Source organism: Dasypus novemcinctus, chromosome 4 (assembly GCF_030445035.2).
Source record: "Dasypus novemcinctus isolate mDasNov1 chromosome 4, mDasNov1.1.hap2, whole genome shotgun sequence".
NCBI classification, from domain to species: Eukaryota; Metazoa; Chordata; class Mammalia; order Cingulata; family Dasypodidae; genus Dasypus; species Dasypus novemcinctus.
Window position 1 is genome coordinate 10,075,841 of NC_080676.1, and position 16,834 is coordinate 10,092,674.

General features: G+C 41.2%; 1 protein-coding gene across 4 annotated transcripts in view; it reads left to right on the plus strand.

The window, feature by feature from the left end:
- Positions 1–1,588: 1,588 nt before the first annotated feature.
- Positions 1,589–16,834, plus strand: part of LOC101430790 (uncharacterized) — an 81,208-nt gene continuing 65,962 nt past the window's right edge. The window contains exons 1-3 of one of the 4 annotated variants that reach the window (XM_058295092.2): positions 1,634–1,687; positions 2,526–2,564; positions 11,940–12,077. The gene's annotated coding sequence lies outside the window, so the exon portion shown is untranslated. Of the gene's footprint in view, positions 1,775–2,525; positions 2,565–11,939; positions 12,078–16,834 lie in introns of all 4 variants that reach the window. The other 3 variants (XM_058295091.2, XM_058295093.2, XM_058295094.2) reach the window with 3 other exon arrangements.

Sequence of the window (16,834 nt, forward strand, 5' to 3'; positions counted from 1 at the left end):
TGATATCCACCAACTTGAGATGCTTCAGTGAAGGACTCCGGAGGGGCAGAAGAAAGAGTAATCCTCTTGAACACATCGGAGAGTAATGCCCATTGGCTCTGCTCCTGCTACTTCTGCCATGCCTGAACTAGTTTCCTATTGCAGCAATGATAGATCACCACAAATTCAGTAGCCTAAAACAATACTAACTCATTATTTCACAGTTCTGGAAGTCAGAAGTCAGACACAACTGGACTAAAATCCAGTCGTCAATACAGCTGTGTCCCCTTATGGAAGCTGTAAGGGAGAGCCCATTTCTTTGCCTTTTTCAGCTTCTAGGAGCTGCCTGCATTCCTTGGCTCATGGCCCCTTCCTCCATGCAAGTGTGGGCAGAGTCCTTCTAACACTGCATCTCTCTGACCTTTTTTATCCCCACTTTTAAAAATTATTTATATATTTCTTTATTATTTTTTTAAAAAGATACTTAGATCACACAAAATGTTACATTAAAAAACATAAGAGCTCCCCATATACCCCACTCCCCACACCCCCCATTCCTCCCACATGGATGACTTCTTTCATTAGTGTGGTACATTCATGGCATTTGGTGAACACATTTTGGAGCACTGCTGCACCCCATGGATTATAGTTTACATTGTGGTTTACACTCTCCCCCAGTCCATTCAGGGGGTAATGGCAGGTTATATAATGTCCTGCATCTGTCTCTGACCTCACTTCTGTCCTCTCATCTTTCCTCTGACCACAGTGGCAAAAGGCTCTCAGCTTCATTTTCTTGGACTCATGTGATGAGGTCAGCCCAGCAGGAACAATCCCAGACAAATCACCACCTCAATTCTGCAACCTTAATCACATCTGGAAAGTCCTCTCTGCCATGTGAGGTAACATACACGCAGGGTCCAGGGATTAGGGCATGGCCATCTCTGGGGACCAGTTTTCTGCCGTCGACACATCCTCCATCCTTGGTTTACACACGCAGAGCCACTGTCCCCAGCAAGATTTCTTCCCACTTCTCCAGAAGGCTGCAGCTGCTTTTGTGAACTTGTCTCCTCAATATTCCCCAGGAAAACTCCTTCGCAGGCCCAGCCCCTGAGCGTCTTCCTTTATCCCCTCACCCCTTCCTCCTGAGACTGCCGAGAAAACAAAACGAAGCAAAAAAACAAAAAGCCACAAAAAGAAACCTCTCTAGTGGGCAGGAGAGGCCCAGGCGGTGACACGACCGTGTGCCCTGACGCTGGCTTCTGGCCGTCCCTGGAAAGGGAAGTCACCACACTGCTTCTCCGGGAAGCCCCGCTGGGGGTTCCGGGGCTGCCCTCAGCTGCCCTGGGGCTGGTTCCAGGCTGAGGCGTCTGGACTCCCGCGGCTCGACTCTGTCCCCCTGACGCCTTGATGACCAGGGCCGGGTCGGCCGCCCCCGCCTCCAGCCCCTCAGCCCTGTCCCCGCAGCGCCCTCGGCTGCGACTCGCCGGGCAGGCGGGCGAGGACGCCCGGCTTCCTCCAGGCGGAGCCCAGCGGCTCCCAGCCCCGCCCCGGCTCCTCGCCCTCCGCGCCCCCGCCGGGTGCCTGCTCGGTCCCGCCCCGCCTCCCCGTCGCGCGTCGGCGGCGCCGTGCGCGCCCCCGGCGGGCGTCTCCAGGGCGCGGGAGCCGACGCGGAAGGCCGCCTGGCGGGGACGCAGCGCCGAGCGCCCGCGTGAGTGGGGGCGCCCGACCCGGCCCGGGCCTCGCGCGGGTCTGAGGAGGAGCGGCCTCCGCCGGCACCCCAGACTCTGTGGAGACTGTGAGAGCTTGCAGCGCCATTTCCTCCCGGGGTGCTGCCCCTCCCGCCTCCCCCAGGACAGCGTTGCCCAGGGCCTGGTCTTGGGGGTTTCCCGGGCTCGGGGAGGGAAGGATTCTCTTGGGAATGTATGTCAAGTGTAGCATGAGCCGTTCGGAGGGGAAAGCTGGGAGCGGCCTCTGCTGCCCCGGGACCCGAGGTGGGGCCAGCAGGTGCTGGATCTGCAGGGGACCCCCGAGCGCCCGTGTGCACCGCTCCTGCGGACAGGAGCCCCCACCGGCCCCCGCACTCCTGCAGCTCTCACCCCCAGCATCCCTTCTCCAGGAAGCAGAGGTGGGGACAGTCACCCTCCGACAAAATCAGTAAAACCTAGCACAGGCACCGGGCACCTTCGCAGGAGATGATCCGTGACTAGAGAGGCCCTTACGAATCGACCAATCAATGCTGGCCTTGGGCACCTAAGTATCCGCTCACTTGGGCCACGACATTCCACTGTACGTGGAAATGTCAAGAAGAAATGCTTGTCATAAAATAGTAAGGGAAAAACTCAAGATTCAGGGGTGCCTTAAGAGAGTTTTCATGGAATTTAGGATCTCAGAGCTTTATCGAGCCATTCATGAACCCAGCAGCAACCCGCTCAGAAAGTAGAAGGTTGCCCCATGGAGAGGGTGGAAAGGGGAAGGTCATAGAAGACTAAGGGGGAAGCCTGTGAGGAAACGTTCTAATTGACTGACATTGAGTTTCCATTTTACAGGGGGGCGGGGAAGGAAGGAGATGCACATTACTTACTATGGTATGCTCCTCCATTCCGATAAGCTCGCTTTCCTGGACTGAAACTAGTTTATCACCAGGCCATCGCTTATCAGCAACCCTGTTACAGTGTGTTCCATTTTCGTTAAACACCCCCTGCAGGCCAATTGTTTTTATCTTCTGGAAAGGCCTTCTCAGAGAGGGGTCGTCTGGCCATGCCGAATACAGGCAGCCATTTTATTTTACTGAACAAGAGCCTTTACAGAATAATCCAAATTATGGTGTATGTATATGTGTGTAGTTTGTACATCTGCAAACATGCAGGAAGGACTGGTGTGAAATGCTCTAACTTGTGAATAGTAATACTGTGATACTAGTAGCTTTTAGGTGATACCTGGTGGTGGTTAAGAACTGGGGCTCTGGAGACCTGACTTCCTGAGTTTGGATCCCAGCTGCACAACTTGTGATGGATGAAAGCTGGGGATTCTCTCCCCAGTGATCTCAAATGACCAATTCCTGAAATTCAGGGTTTCAAAGGGAGAAAGAGTTTATTGCTAAGCACAAAGCAGGAGATCAGATGGCCAACTGACCTGAAATCTGTCACCCCCAGTCTAAGGAGTTTAGGGTCTGTATAGGTTCAGGCAAGAGACGGTGGAATTGTTACCACTACAATAAAAAGTATTGTAAAATAACCATTATAATAACAAGTATATACTATAATACCATGTAAAGGGGGGGAACCAAGCGGACCTAAGCTAAAAAACCATTACAATAGCAAGTATAAATACTGTAGTCAGCTGTGACAAACTTACAAGCTGCCTGACCTTAGGCAAATTACTTATCTTCTCTGTCTCAGTTTCCTCATCTGAGCACTTAAGACCGAGCTCTGTTCTCAGCACTTGCCATGTACTAACTCATTTATTTCTCATAACAACTCTGTGAATAACATACATTATTTAATCCTCATAGATACTCAGAGGTCTTATTTCCCCATTTTACAGATGAACAAAATGAGGTTCAGAGAAATGATATTACCCAGAGTCACTCTACTAATAACTGACAGGGACAGGATTCAAACCAGTTCCTCCTAACTGGGTGTAGCCGGATTTTGTCTAGGTTCTTGACTGTGCTGCAGAAATGAATTTCAAGAGCACATTGAGTGGATGAGGCCAATAATTTATTAAGGTAGGGAGAGAAGAGAAACGGGAGAAAATAACAGATCATGGGTCCCAGGTAGAGAGAAAGGGACTGAAAAGCGATACAGATGGCTGACTTACAGACTACAATAACCCATTATAGATTATAAATGCCCAGGGTTTACTTGTGTGTTGACCCATGCAGGGGGACACAGCGAGAGCAGGGTGCAGAAGGCAGAAATAGGCACCAGGACAGACACTGGGACAAGGTGAAGGCAAGAGAGCAAGAGAGCTTGACGCTTGCTTTTTAACCCATTAATTATTCTGCCCCTTTGCTAATGGCTGGGGAGGAGTTCCAGCTGTTTGCTGTTTTTATTGATTACCCCACCCATCAATCCCCCAGGAGGGCCCAATGATAAAGTCCTTGGGGAATATCAGGGGCCTCTCCTGGTTTCCGGAGCAAATCTTGTTCTAAATGGCAGAATCTTGTGGGAGGGGGGGGGAGGAGGGAGTGTCTTCCAGCAGGCATCTTGGGGTCACTGATGTCCATGTGGACTTCTTGCCAGGTTCCCGATCCACCTATTGATTCCCTATCTTGTCCGGCTTCACCAGAGCCTGGACCCTTCCCTCCTTGCCACACACACTCTTCCATGCTTTCATGCCAGTGTTTGCACATTGCCAGATGATAAAAATCACCTGGGAACTTACCAAAAACACAGAGCCTTGGGAGTCAGGAGATCCAGTTCTGTTCTCAGCCCAAGCAAGTCCCTTCACCTTCCCATACCTCCGTTTTGTCATATATAAACAAGAGGTAAGACCAGGCCCAAGACAGCAAGCAGGTTTCTGGGAGCTGTAATCTGATTGCTCTCGAGCAGCAGTTTGGAGCACGGCCTCGAGTAGAATTCTGAGGCTGCATCTGGGTGACGGCCGCCAAGGATGAGAGGGGTGGTAGGGCAAGCAACCATCCAGGTGTGCTCAGGATTTTCCTAGTTTTAGCACTGAAAGTCCTGGGATAATAGGTCACCCTGGGGGTGACATCCCTGGATTAGACAATCTGTAAGATCCCAGCTGGAGCTACTCTACTGCAGTTTCCTCATTACCCCAGTATCTGAGTTTTTCATTTTCCTGGGTTCATTCTCCCTTTCCAGAACTTCATCACTCATTCATTCAGCAACTGTTTATTAAGGGACTACATGTGTCCGGCGGTACTATAAGCCCGGGGAAACTGCAATGAACAACACATATAGTATTGACAAGGCCCCTGCTCATCAGCATGCTCGCGCCCACCTGGGGCCTGGGACCTCTGCACACCACTCACACGGGTGCCTCATCCCTGCCTCCCCCACTGGACCAGGCTCCTGTGTCTAGATCCAGACCTTACATCCTAGAGGAGGGAGAAAGACATTAACCTAACAAAAAATGTAAAATTAAGAAATATCTCAGTTGGTAATCATGGCTGTACAGAAAATTAAAATAGAGAATGTGATAGAGATGAACTAAGGCCATTCTGAAGAGGAGACATTAAACTGGAAGATGAACAATAGGAAGAAATTAGCTATGAGAAGAATAGTGACACGAGCATTTCAAGCAGAAGAAACACGTGGTGCCAAACTTCCAAGGCTGGACTATCAAAATGCAGCAGCTGTTTTTGTGTGTTTGTTTGTTTTGTTTGTTTGTTTTCAGAAATCAAAAAGCTGCTCCTCAATTCATATTGAATTGCCAGGGACTCCAAATAGCTAAATCAATCTTGCAAAAGAAGAACAAAGCTGGAGATCTCACACTTCCCAATTTCAAAATTCTTTACAAAATTGTAGTATTCAAAACAGTGTGGTACTGGCATAAAGATAGACATACAGATCAATGGAATCAAACTGAGTGTCCAGAAATAAACCCACCTATTTATGGCCAACTGCTAAGTACATTAAAAGGGGAAAGAATAGTCTGTTCAATAAATTGTGCTGGGAAAACTGGATATCTGTATGCAAAAGAATGAAGGTGGCCCTCTACCTCAAACCATATACAAAATTAACTCAAAGTGGATCAAGGACCTAAACAAAAGAACTAAAACCATAAAACTCTTAGAAATCATAAGGGAAAAGCTTCATGACTTTGGATTAGGGAGTGATTTTTTTGCCTATGACACCAAAAGTACAAGCAACAAAAGAAAAAGTAGATAAACTGGGATTTCATCAGGAAGAAAAATTTTTATGCATCGAAGAACATTATCAAGGAAGTAAAAATATTTGGAAACCATATATCTGGTTAAAATCCAGAATATAGAAAGAATTCCTACAACTGAACAAAAAGGACAACACAATTTAAAATGGGCAAAGGAATTCAATAGACATTCTTCAAAGATGATATACAGATGGCCAGTAAGCTCATTAAAATATGCTCAACATCATTAGTCATCAGGGAAATGCAAAACAAAACCATGGCATACCACTTCCCACTCACTAGGATGGCGGCTATCAAAAAAACAAAAAACAGGTGTTGGTGAGGATGCAGACAAACTGGAACCCTTGTACATTGTCGGTGGGATTGTAAAATGATGCAGCCACTGCAGAAGACAGTTCCGCAGTTATTCAGAAAGTTAAATGTAGGCTACCATATGGCCCGGCAATTTCACTTCTAGGTATATACCCCAAAGAATTGAAAGCAGGGACTGAAACAGACACTATACACCAGTGTTCATAGCAACAATTATTCACAATTGCCAAAAGGTGGAAACAACCCAAGTGTCCATTCACAGATGAATGGATAAACAATATGTGGGGTGTGTGTGTATTTCAGCAATGAAAAGAAACAAAGTTCTGATACATGCTACAACAAAGTTCAACATGGTTGAACTTTGAAAGTATGATGTTGAGTAAAATAAGCCAGACACAATCATACAAATATTGTAGGATTCCACTTATATCAAATATCTAGAAAAAACAAATTCATAGAGACAGAAAGTAGATTAAAGGTTACTAGGGCCCCAGGGGAGGGGGAATGAGAAACTTAGGTACAGAGTTTCTGATTGAGGTCATGAAAAAGTCTTAGTATGGATGGTGGTAATGGCAGCACAACATTGTAAATGTAATTAATAGCACTAAAGTATACACTAAAAATTTGTATTATATATATATTTATAATTTGTATTATATATATTACCATAATTTTTAAAAACTCTAAGAAGACTAGAACAAGTTTGATTGTGTTCAAGAAAATAAAAGGTCAGCTTAGGAGATAATAATAGGAGATATGGTTGAGATGAGCTGAAGACATAGACAAGAGCTACATTACATTATGGCTTTATTAGACATAGTAAGGGTTTTTTACTTTTATTAAAAGTACAGTGGAACTTCTACCTCTGGCTAGGATAGAATAGCTGTGGTACAACAACATGTTTTGTCAAGAACAATTAGAAGTCAGATTAATTTTAAAAAAACACATTGGTTTAATGGAATCAGAGAGTTACCAAGACAATTGGGACAGAAATGGTCAAAGCCAAGATCCCAGACAGAAGGAAACTATAACATTCCATGATCTGCTTAGACTCTCAGAGCATTTGCTGATCTTGAAGCTGACTTAGAGGTGAAAAGCTAGGTAGAAGGCACTGGTTAAGAAGCAGAAAAGTCAGCAGAGATGTTTGGCTCTCTCAGGAGGCTAGAAACAAAAGTTGGACTTTGGGGTTGCCAAGGCAACCAGGTCTTGAGGAGCCAAAATCCTATTGTGAAGGCAGGCACGGGCAAGTGAGCCAGACAGTCTATGGCATTCCTTTGTATTTTTATTTTTCTTTATTTTTAAAGGAGCTCTAAATTACATAAATGTTACTTTAAAAATACTGGGAATTCCCATATACCCCACCTCACCACCCTCTCCCCCACTAACAATATCTTTCACTAGTTGTGGCATTTCTCTTGAGCCTGCACAGGACAAGAGACTAGAGAAGAAAGCCTATGAGTTTTCAGCAGCCTCATGGTGCTAAGAAGATAAAAATTCTATCAAGTAATCTAATCAAAGTCCCCTCAACTGAATTTAATGTAATCAAAGGGTACCATACCCACAGGAATAGATTAGTTTGAGAACAGAAGCTCTTTCTTTTGGGGATTCATAAAATAACTTCAAACTATCACAATGGTCAAGAAAATAGAGGACATAATGGAGATTTTAAAAGAACTAGAAGTTATAAAACAGTATCTAGTGAAAATTATAAAACTGAAAATGTAATTGAAATTAAAAATTCAATAGATAGGTTAACTGCAGATTAGACCTTGCAGAAGAGAATCAGTGAATCAAAAGGCACATCTAGAGACACTATTAAGAGTCAAGTAAGAGACACAAATTCAAGAAGCTCTAAGTAAAAGAAATGCAAAGAAATTTACACTTGGGCACATCAATATAAAACTGTTGAAAACTGAAGGCAGAGATAACATTTTAAAAGGAGCCAGACAGAGAAGATATATTACCTTCAAAAATAAGGTGATTTCTCAACAGAAATGATAGAAACCTGAAGACAGTGAAATGACATCGTTAAGTGCTGAAAGAACAAACTGCCAACATATAATTCTACACAAAGCAGGAAAATTCTCCAAAAGGGAAAGAAAAATAAAAACCAGTCCTGGGAAGCAGATGTGGCTCAAGTGATTCAGCTCCCATCTACCATATGGGAGGTCCAGATTTCGCTTCCCGGGACTTCCTGGTGAAGGCAAGCTGGCCCACACAGAGAGCTGGCCTGAGCAGAGTGCTGACCCACACAGAATGCTGGCCTGAGCAGAGAGCTGACACAGCAAGATGATGCAACAAAAAGAGACACAGAGGAGAGACAATAAGAGATGCAGCAGACCAGGGAGCTGAGGTGGTGCAAGAGATTGAGTACCTCTCTCCCTCTCCAGAAGGTCCCAGGATCAGTTCCTGGTGCTGCCTAAAGAGAAGACAAGCAGACACAGAAGAACGCACAGCAAATGGACATGAGAGCACACAGTGGGGTGGGGGTGGGGGTGGGTAAATAAATAAATAAATCCTAAAAAAATGATTAAAAAAAGAAAATCCTGACAAATGAAAACAGATTTTGTTATTTTCCAGCAAGCTAGCATTAAAAGAAATATTAAATTTCTTTGGGCATAAAGAAAATGATCCCAGACAGAATTATGAATATAGGAAGGAATGAAGACAACTATTTAAGAGTATTACTTGTGCAAATAAGAATGAATATATAGACAAAAAAAAAAAGAACAAAAAAGAAAAAAAGAATGAATATAAACTATGCAAAATGTATTTAGAATTAAAATTCATTACAATGATTATATAACACAAAAGTTATGAAAGGATTAAATGGAGATAAAAGGTTCTTTATATTGGGAAATAATTTCTGTCAAACTGTAGTAAGATAAGGACGCACGTTGTAATCTCCAGGATAACCACTAACAATAATTAAAGAATATATACCTAAGCAAATAAAGGGGAACATATAAAATTTTAAAAATACTTTAATCAAAAGATGAGAAGAAAGAAGAAAATAATAAAATGGGTGGGAAAAAGTAATAAGATGGTAGATTTAATCCCAAATATGTAAATAGAACTAAACAATCCAATTAAAAGATTATTATTAGACTAGATTTTTTTAAAATGCCCAAACATGCTGCTTTCAAGTGACACACCTCATCTATACATCTATAGGACCCTGAAATGTTGGAGATAAAAGGGTATAATAAAAAGCATACTGTACAAACACCAACCAAAAGAAAGCTGGTATAGTTACACTAGCATCAGACACGGTGAATTCTGAGTAAGAGATTCCCAAATTTTCTTGTTCATGGCACCCTTAGTCAATCAGTAAGTTTTTCACAGCACCACAGACTAAAAGAAATATTACACAGTTCCATTCGCTAAGTAGTTATGCCCAAACAATTTAAGAAGTGTTTATAACCTAAAAATTTAGTAGCCTTTTGAAAAAATTAACACATAAATTTAAATATGTATTTTTTACTTAATTCTGTAATAACCACACTTATTTATTAATGGAATGTATGTGCCTGTTGAGTACTGCACAATTTCTCAAACCTTTGAATCAGATTGGATACTGTCATTCTCATGTCCTGTTCAACATTGATTATCAGATGGTGTGTACTTTTTTTTTTGTCACTGCTACTTCCAAACACCCAGTTTCATTCACAAAGCTCTGATGTCATTGAAAGGAATGTAGCACTACGGTGGTTTTATAGGATGTTCACCAATTCCTCCCTTCACGTGATAGACCTAACTCCTTTCCTCTTTTTTTTTTTTATGCCACTTATATTGAGTTTATTAAAATTCTAAAATACGTTCTCATTAAAATGATAGCTTCATGAATTTTGGCAAATCAAGAACACTTGTGTAACTGGCACCCAGAACAAGAATTGTACTAGAACCCCAGAGGTCCCCTCATGCACCGCCCTAGTCAATAACATATCAAAAGATAACCATTTACCTGACGCCCAGCAGAACATAATATTTTCACATTTTTGTAATTCCTATAAATGAAATTATGTTACATCTTTTTGTCTCTCCATCTATCACAGAATGTTATGTTGGTGCTATTTATCTCTTTTGTTTATCATAACTATATTTTTTTGCACAATTATCTTTATTTTTTTAAATGTTATATTAAAAAAATATGAGGTCCCCATATACCCCCTCACCCCCTCACCCCACTCCTCCCACAACAACAACTCCCTCCATCATCATGGGACATTCATTGTACTTGGTGAACACATCTCTGAGCACTGCTGCACCACATGGTCAATGGTCCACATTATCATTTACACTCTCCCCCAGTCCACCCAGTGGGCCATGAGTGTGGGCTGGACTTAATGACTCACTTCTAATAAATAGACTGTGAGGAAGCAATAGAGTGTGATTTTTGAGACTAGGCCATAAAAGGCATTGCAACTTCCTCCCTGCTTTGCCAATTGCCACATCATAAGGACATTCAGATTCTCCTATGCCCACGTGGTGAGGAACTGAGGCCTCCTGCCTAAAGCCAGAAAGGATCTGAAGCCTCTGATGAACAGCCAGTGAGAAACAAAAGCCTCTTCCCAACAACCAGTGAGGGAGCCATCTTGGACATCAAAATCCCAGCCAAATCTTCAGGAGCTGGAGCTGCAGCCAACAGCCTGATTACAACCCCCTGACCCAGACCCACCCCAGCTAGTCTGCTCCCAAATTCCTGACCCACAGAAATTATGAGATAATATTTTATTGTGTTTTAAGCTGCTAAATTTGGGGGTAATTTGTTACATAGTAATAGATTTTATTAGTCCAAGCATGACCTAATTTGAAACTGTGAATTACCTCTAGCTGGTAATTCACCTAGCACCTGTCTTAATTTGCTAAAGGCTGCCAATGCAAAATACCAGAAATGGGTTGGCTTTTATAATGGGAATTTATGAGGTTAAAATCTTACAGTTCTGAGGCTGTGAAAAGGTCCAAAGCAAGGCATCAGCATAGCTGCTGACCTACCAAAGGTCGGCTGCTGGTGATCCTGGACTCCTGCCATGTGGCGAGGCATAACGCTGGCTAGGCTTTGCTGAGGCCCCTACCTTCCCCTCTAGGCTCACCTTCTCCTTGCGCTCAGCTGTGGATGTTCAGGTGCATGGCTCATCTCCACACTCTCCTCGGGGCCTCACTGCTTCAGCCTGGGGCTGCTTTGGTGATTCCAGCCTCCAACCTCTCTCTTAGCCTCTTGGGGTTTCTTGGTCTTTCTATGGCTGCAGGCAATCGTGGAGTCCTCTCTCACATGGCAGGGTGAAGTGACAGCTCTCTTCCTTTGTGTGTCTCTGCATGTTTCTCCCATTTATAAATTACTCCAGCAAGAGGGCCGAGATCCACCCTGGGTCATGTGTCATTGAAGTACTCCAGTCAAAGGCCCCCATACCCACAGGAAAGGCCTGATTTGAGAACATGATTTTCTGGGGTTCACATAAAAGACTCCAACAACACGGCTTCTGACAGATGTTGCTGGAATTCCCTAGAAAATTTAAAATTTCCCAGTTTGCCTCAGTGAGTTTGCTGCAGGGCGCATAAGTACCACAGTGCACAGTTTGGGAACCACGACTCTAAGGCATGAAGTATTACTAGAGATAAAGAAGGATATTAAATAATGACAAAAGGGCCAATCTAACAGGAAGATTTAACACATCTAAATTCAAGGGCACCTAATAACATAGCTCCAAAATATATAAAACAAAAATTGGCAGAACTAATAGCAAAATTAGACATCCATGTTCATACAATGCTCTCTCTCTCTTTTTTTTTAGGTACCAGACTCAGAGATTAAACCCAGGACCTCATATGTGAGAAGCTGGTGCTCAACCACTTGAGCCACATCTGCTCCCATATCTCTCTTAATTACTGATTGAATAAGCATAGAAATATAAATAAAGATAGGTGCAATGGTAAGCCAATGGAAATATTTAAGCTGAAGAGTCACATGATCTGATTTACATTTCAAAAATGTCATTCTGGCTGCTGTATGGGGAATAGACTGAAGAGGGGTATGGTGGTTTGAAGCTGTATGTCCCTCAGAAAAACATGTTCTTAAATCTAATCCATTCTTTTGGGTGTAAATCCATGGTAAGTAGGATCTTTTGATGAGGCTCCTTCAGTTCAGGTGTAACCTAGCTCATTCAGGATGGATCTTAATCCTGTATAAACAGAACGAATAGAGAAAGAGAGAGAGACACACACAGAGGTACCAAGCCATGGAAGCAAGAAGCTGAAATCAACAAAAACTGGAGGAGAAGGGAGAGACCAGCAGGCACTGCTATGTGCCTTGCCATGTGGCAGAGAAGCCAAGTATCACTGGCTATTGGTCTTTGGGAAGAAAGCATCATTTTGATGATGCCTGATTTGGACATTTTCTCAGCCTCAAAACTGTAAGCTAATAAATTCCCATTATTCAAACCAAGCCATTTTAAGGTATTTGCTTTAAGCAGCCTAGAAAACTAAAACAGGGGCAGGAGGGCTGGGGTAGTCATGTGGATAGAAGATTGATAGTGGTAGTTGCATAGTATTGGTATTCCTTTTTTTAAAAATCATTTTTATTGATACATATTAATAAAGCAGACAATCCATCCAAAGTGCACACTCAGTGGTATTTGGTATAATCACAAAGTTGTGCATTTATCACTTCAATCGTTATTAGAGCATTTTTATTATTCCAATAATAAAATAAACAAAAAACAAACCAAAAAAGCTCTCCCCCTTAATAATCACCTCGCAATCTCTCTATGCTTTCCTTGCCATATATAGCTTCTATTCTGGTTTCTGTATTTCTAATTTATTTATATTTATATATAGTTTTAAAACAAATCAATTTTATTGATACATATTAATAAAGCACACAATTCATCCAAAGTGCACAATCAGTGGTATTTGGGGTAATCACATAGCTGTGCTTTCATCATCTCAATCATCATTAGAGCATTTTCATTATTTCAATAATAATAAAAATAAACAAAAAACAAGCCCACTAACAAGAAAAGTCTTCCCCTTTCAATCTCTCTTTGCTACCCCTGCTGTACATAGCTGCTATTTCTGGATATTCTTGCACAATTATTTATTTATTAGGCAGTTTTGTTGAGATATATTCATATACCATATGTTATAATCAAAGTGTATAATCAATGGCTTTTAGTATAATCACAGTGTTGTGCATTCATCACCATGAAAATTTTAAAACAATTTCATTACTCAAAGAAGAAAAACTCCACACCCTTTAGCAGTCCTTCCCCAGCCCTACATAACCACTAATCTAATTTATCTTTATAAACTGATTTATTTTTACATTTTATATAAATGGAGTCATACAATATGGACTACTTTGTGTCTGGTTTCCTTTACTTAGCATAATGGAGGCTTTTTGTCTGATATTAACATCTTGTACTCTTAAACATACATTTGTTCATTTTCAAAGAAAAACTGTTATTTATGCAATTTTACCCATATTCATATTTCACATTTTACTTTGCTATACAGTCCCATGTTACACTTTTTATTGTTTCTTTTAGTAATATACATCGCCTTACACTTTTCCTTTAAACCCCTTTCATACTGCTAGTTACAGACATGTTGGGCTTTCACCTTTTCTATTTATTTCCATAGCTTAGCACACATTCTTTTTACCAATTCTGCAAAAGTAACCCTTAGCTTTCATTCTCTAACTCATTCTATTTTCTGTGACCCATATTCAAGTTTTTAACTCCATGACATTTCACAATATATGTTCATATTAGTGCAATCACACAGTATTTTTCCTTTTGTGTCTGGCTTGCTTCATTCAACATAATGTCCTCCAGGTTCATCCATGTTGTCATATGCTTTACAACTTCATTTCTTTTTACAGCTGCATAATATTCTGTCATGTGTATACACCACAGTCTGTTTATCCATGCATTGGTTGATGGACACTCATGTTATTCCCATCTTTTGGCCATCGTGAATAATGCCACTGTGAACAGTTGTGTGCAGATGTCTGTTCATGTCACTGCTCTCAGTTCTGGTTATATATCTAGTAGTGGTATTGCTGGGTCACATGGCAAGTCTATAGTCAGCTTCCTTAGGAACTTCCAAACAGCCCTCCACAGTGGCTGTAGCATTCTACATTCCTACAAACAGTGAATAAGTGTTGCTATCTCTCCAAATCCTCTTCAACACTTGTAGTTTTGTCTTTTTAATAGTGGCCTGATAGGTGTGAAATGATATTTCATTGTAGTTTTGATTTGCATTTCCCTAATTACAAGTGATGTTGAACATTTTTTTTTCACGTGATTTTTGCCATTTGTATTTCTTTGGACAAATGTCTATCGAAGTCTTTTGCCCATTTTTTAATCGGGTCATTTGTCTTTTTTGTTGTAGAGTTGCAGCATCTCCCTGTATATCATGGATATTTAACCCTTATCAGATATGTGATTTCCAAACATTTTTTCCCATTGAGTTGGCTATATTTTCACCCTTTTGACAAAGTCCTTTGAGGTGCAAAATTGTTGAATTTTGAGGCAGTCCCATTTATCTATTTTATTGTTGCTGTTATTCATGCTTTGGGTGTAAGGTCCAAAAACCACCACCCACCACATGGTCTTTAAGATGTTTCCCTACATTCTCTTCTAGTAGTTCTATGGTCCTGTCTTTTTCATTTAGGCTTTTGATTATTTTGAGTTGATTCTTGTATAGGGAATTAGATAGGGGTCTTTTGGTTATGAATAGCCACTTCTCTCAGCACCATTTTTGCTGAAGAGACTGTTTTATCCTGTTAACATGACTTTGGTAGGTTTGTTGAAATCCAGTTGGCCAAAGAGGTAAGGGTTTATCTCTGGATTTTCAATTCTATTCCACTGATCAAAGTATCTAACTTTATTCCAATACCATGCTGTTTTGACCACTGTAGCTTTGTAATATATTTCAAGGTCAGGCACTGAAATTCCGCCCCCCCCCCCCCCCTGCCCAAATGGCTCTTCTTCTTTAAGAATGCTTTTGGCTGTTCTGGTGCATTTTCCCATCCAAACGAATTTGGTAATTGCCTTTTCTATTCCTGTAAAGTAAGCTGTTGGAATTTTTATTGGTATTACGTCGAATCTATAAATCAGTTTGGGTAGGAGTGATATCATCACAATTTAATCTTCCAATCCATGAACATGGAATGTCTCTCCTTTTGTTTAGGTCTTCATTGATTTTTTTCTTTTAGCATTGTTCTGTAGTTTTCTGCATATAGGTCCTGTACTTCTTTGGTTAAATTGATTCCTAGGTATTTAAGACTTTTTGTTGCTATTGTAAATGGGATATTCCCCCCGATATCCTCCTCAGATTGTTCAGTACTGGAGTACAAAAACATTACTGATTTTTTAATGTTGAGCTTGTATCTTGCCACTTTGCTGATCTCATTTATTAGCTCAAGTAGTTCTGTCTTAGGCAGTTCAAAATTTTCTTAATGGAGGATCATGTAATCCACAAATAGTGAGCATTTTGCTGCTTTTTTTCCCTGTATGGATGCCCTTTTTTCCCCTTATCTAATTGCTTTAGCTAGAATTTAGCTCAATGTTGAATAACAGTGACAGTAGGCATCCTTGTCTTGTTTCCAATCTTAGAGGGAACGCTTTCAATCTTTCTTCATTGAGTATGATGTTGGCTGTGGTTTTTTCATATATACCCTTTATCATATTGAAGAGTTTCCCTTCTATTTCTATCTTCTGAAGTGTTTTATCAAGAAAGAATGCTGGATTTTGTTAAATGCCTTTTCTGCATTTATCAAGATGATCATGTGGTTTTCCCCTCAATTTGTTAATATAGTATATTATGTTAATTGATTTTCTTATGTTGAACCAGCCTTGAATACCAGGTATAAATCCCACTTGGTCATGATATATAAGTCTTTTGATATGCTGTTGGATTCTATTTGCAAGTATTTTGTTGAGAATTTTTGCATCTATGATCATTAGAAATATTGGTCTGTAATTTTCTTTTCTTGTAGTATCTTTATCTGGCTTTGGTATTAGGGTGATGTTGGCTTCATAAAGTGTATTGGGTAATTTTCCCTCCTCTTCAGTTTTTTGGAAGAGTTTAAACAGGTGTTAATTCTTTTGAAATGCTTGGTAGAATTCACCTGTGAAGCCAAGAAAAGTCCTGGACTTTTCTTTGGTGGGAGATTTTTGATGACTGATTCAGTCTCTTCAATGTGATTGGTTTGTTAAGTTCTTGTATTTCTTGTAGCATCAGTGCAGGATGTTTGTACATTTCTAGGAATTTGACCATTTCATGTAGGTTGTCTAATATGTTGGCATATGGTTTCTCATAATATTCTCTATGATCTTTTGTATTTCTGTGGGGTCAGTTGTAACTTCACCCTTTTCATTTCTTTCTTTCTTTTTTTCAAAGATTTATTTAATTAATTTATTTCTCCTCACCCCCTTGTTGTTTTTCACTTCCTGTGTTTGTTTGTTTTCCTTATTTCTTTAGGAGGCATCAGGAGTCAAACCTGGGACCTCTGCTGTTGGAGGGAGGTGCCTAATCACTTGAGCCACCTTCATTTCCTGGTTTGTTGTGTCTCTCATTTCCTTCCCACATCTCATGTTGCATCATCTTGTTGCATCAGTTCACTGTGCCTGCCCATCACACCAGCTTGCTGTCTTCTTTAGGAGGCGCTGGATCTGAGCCACAT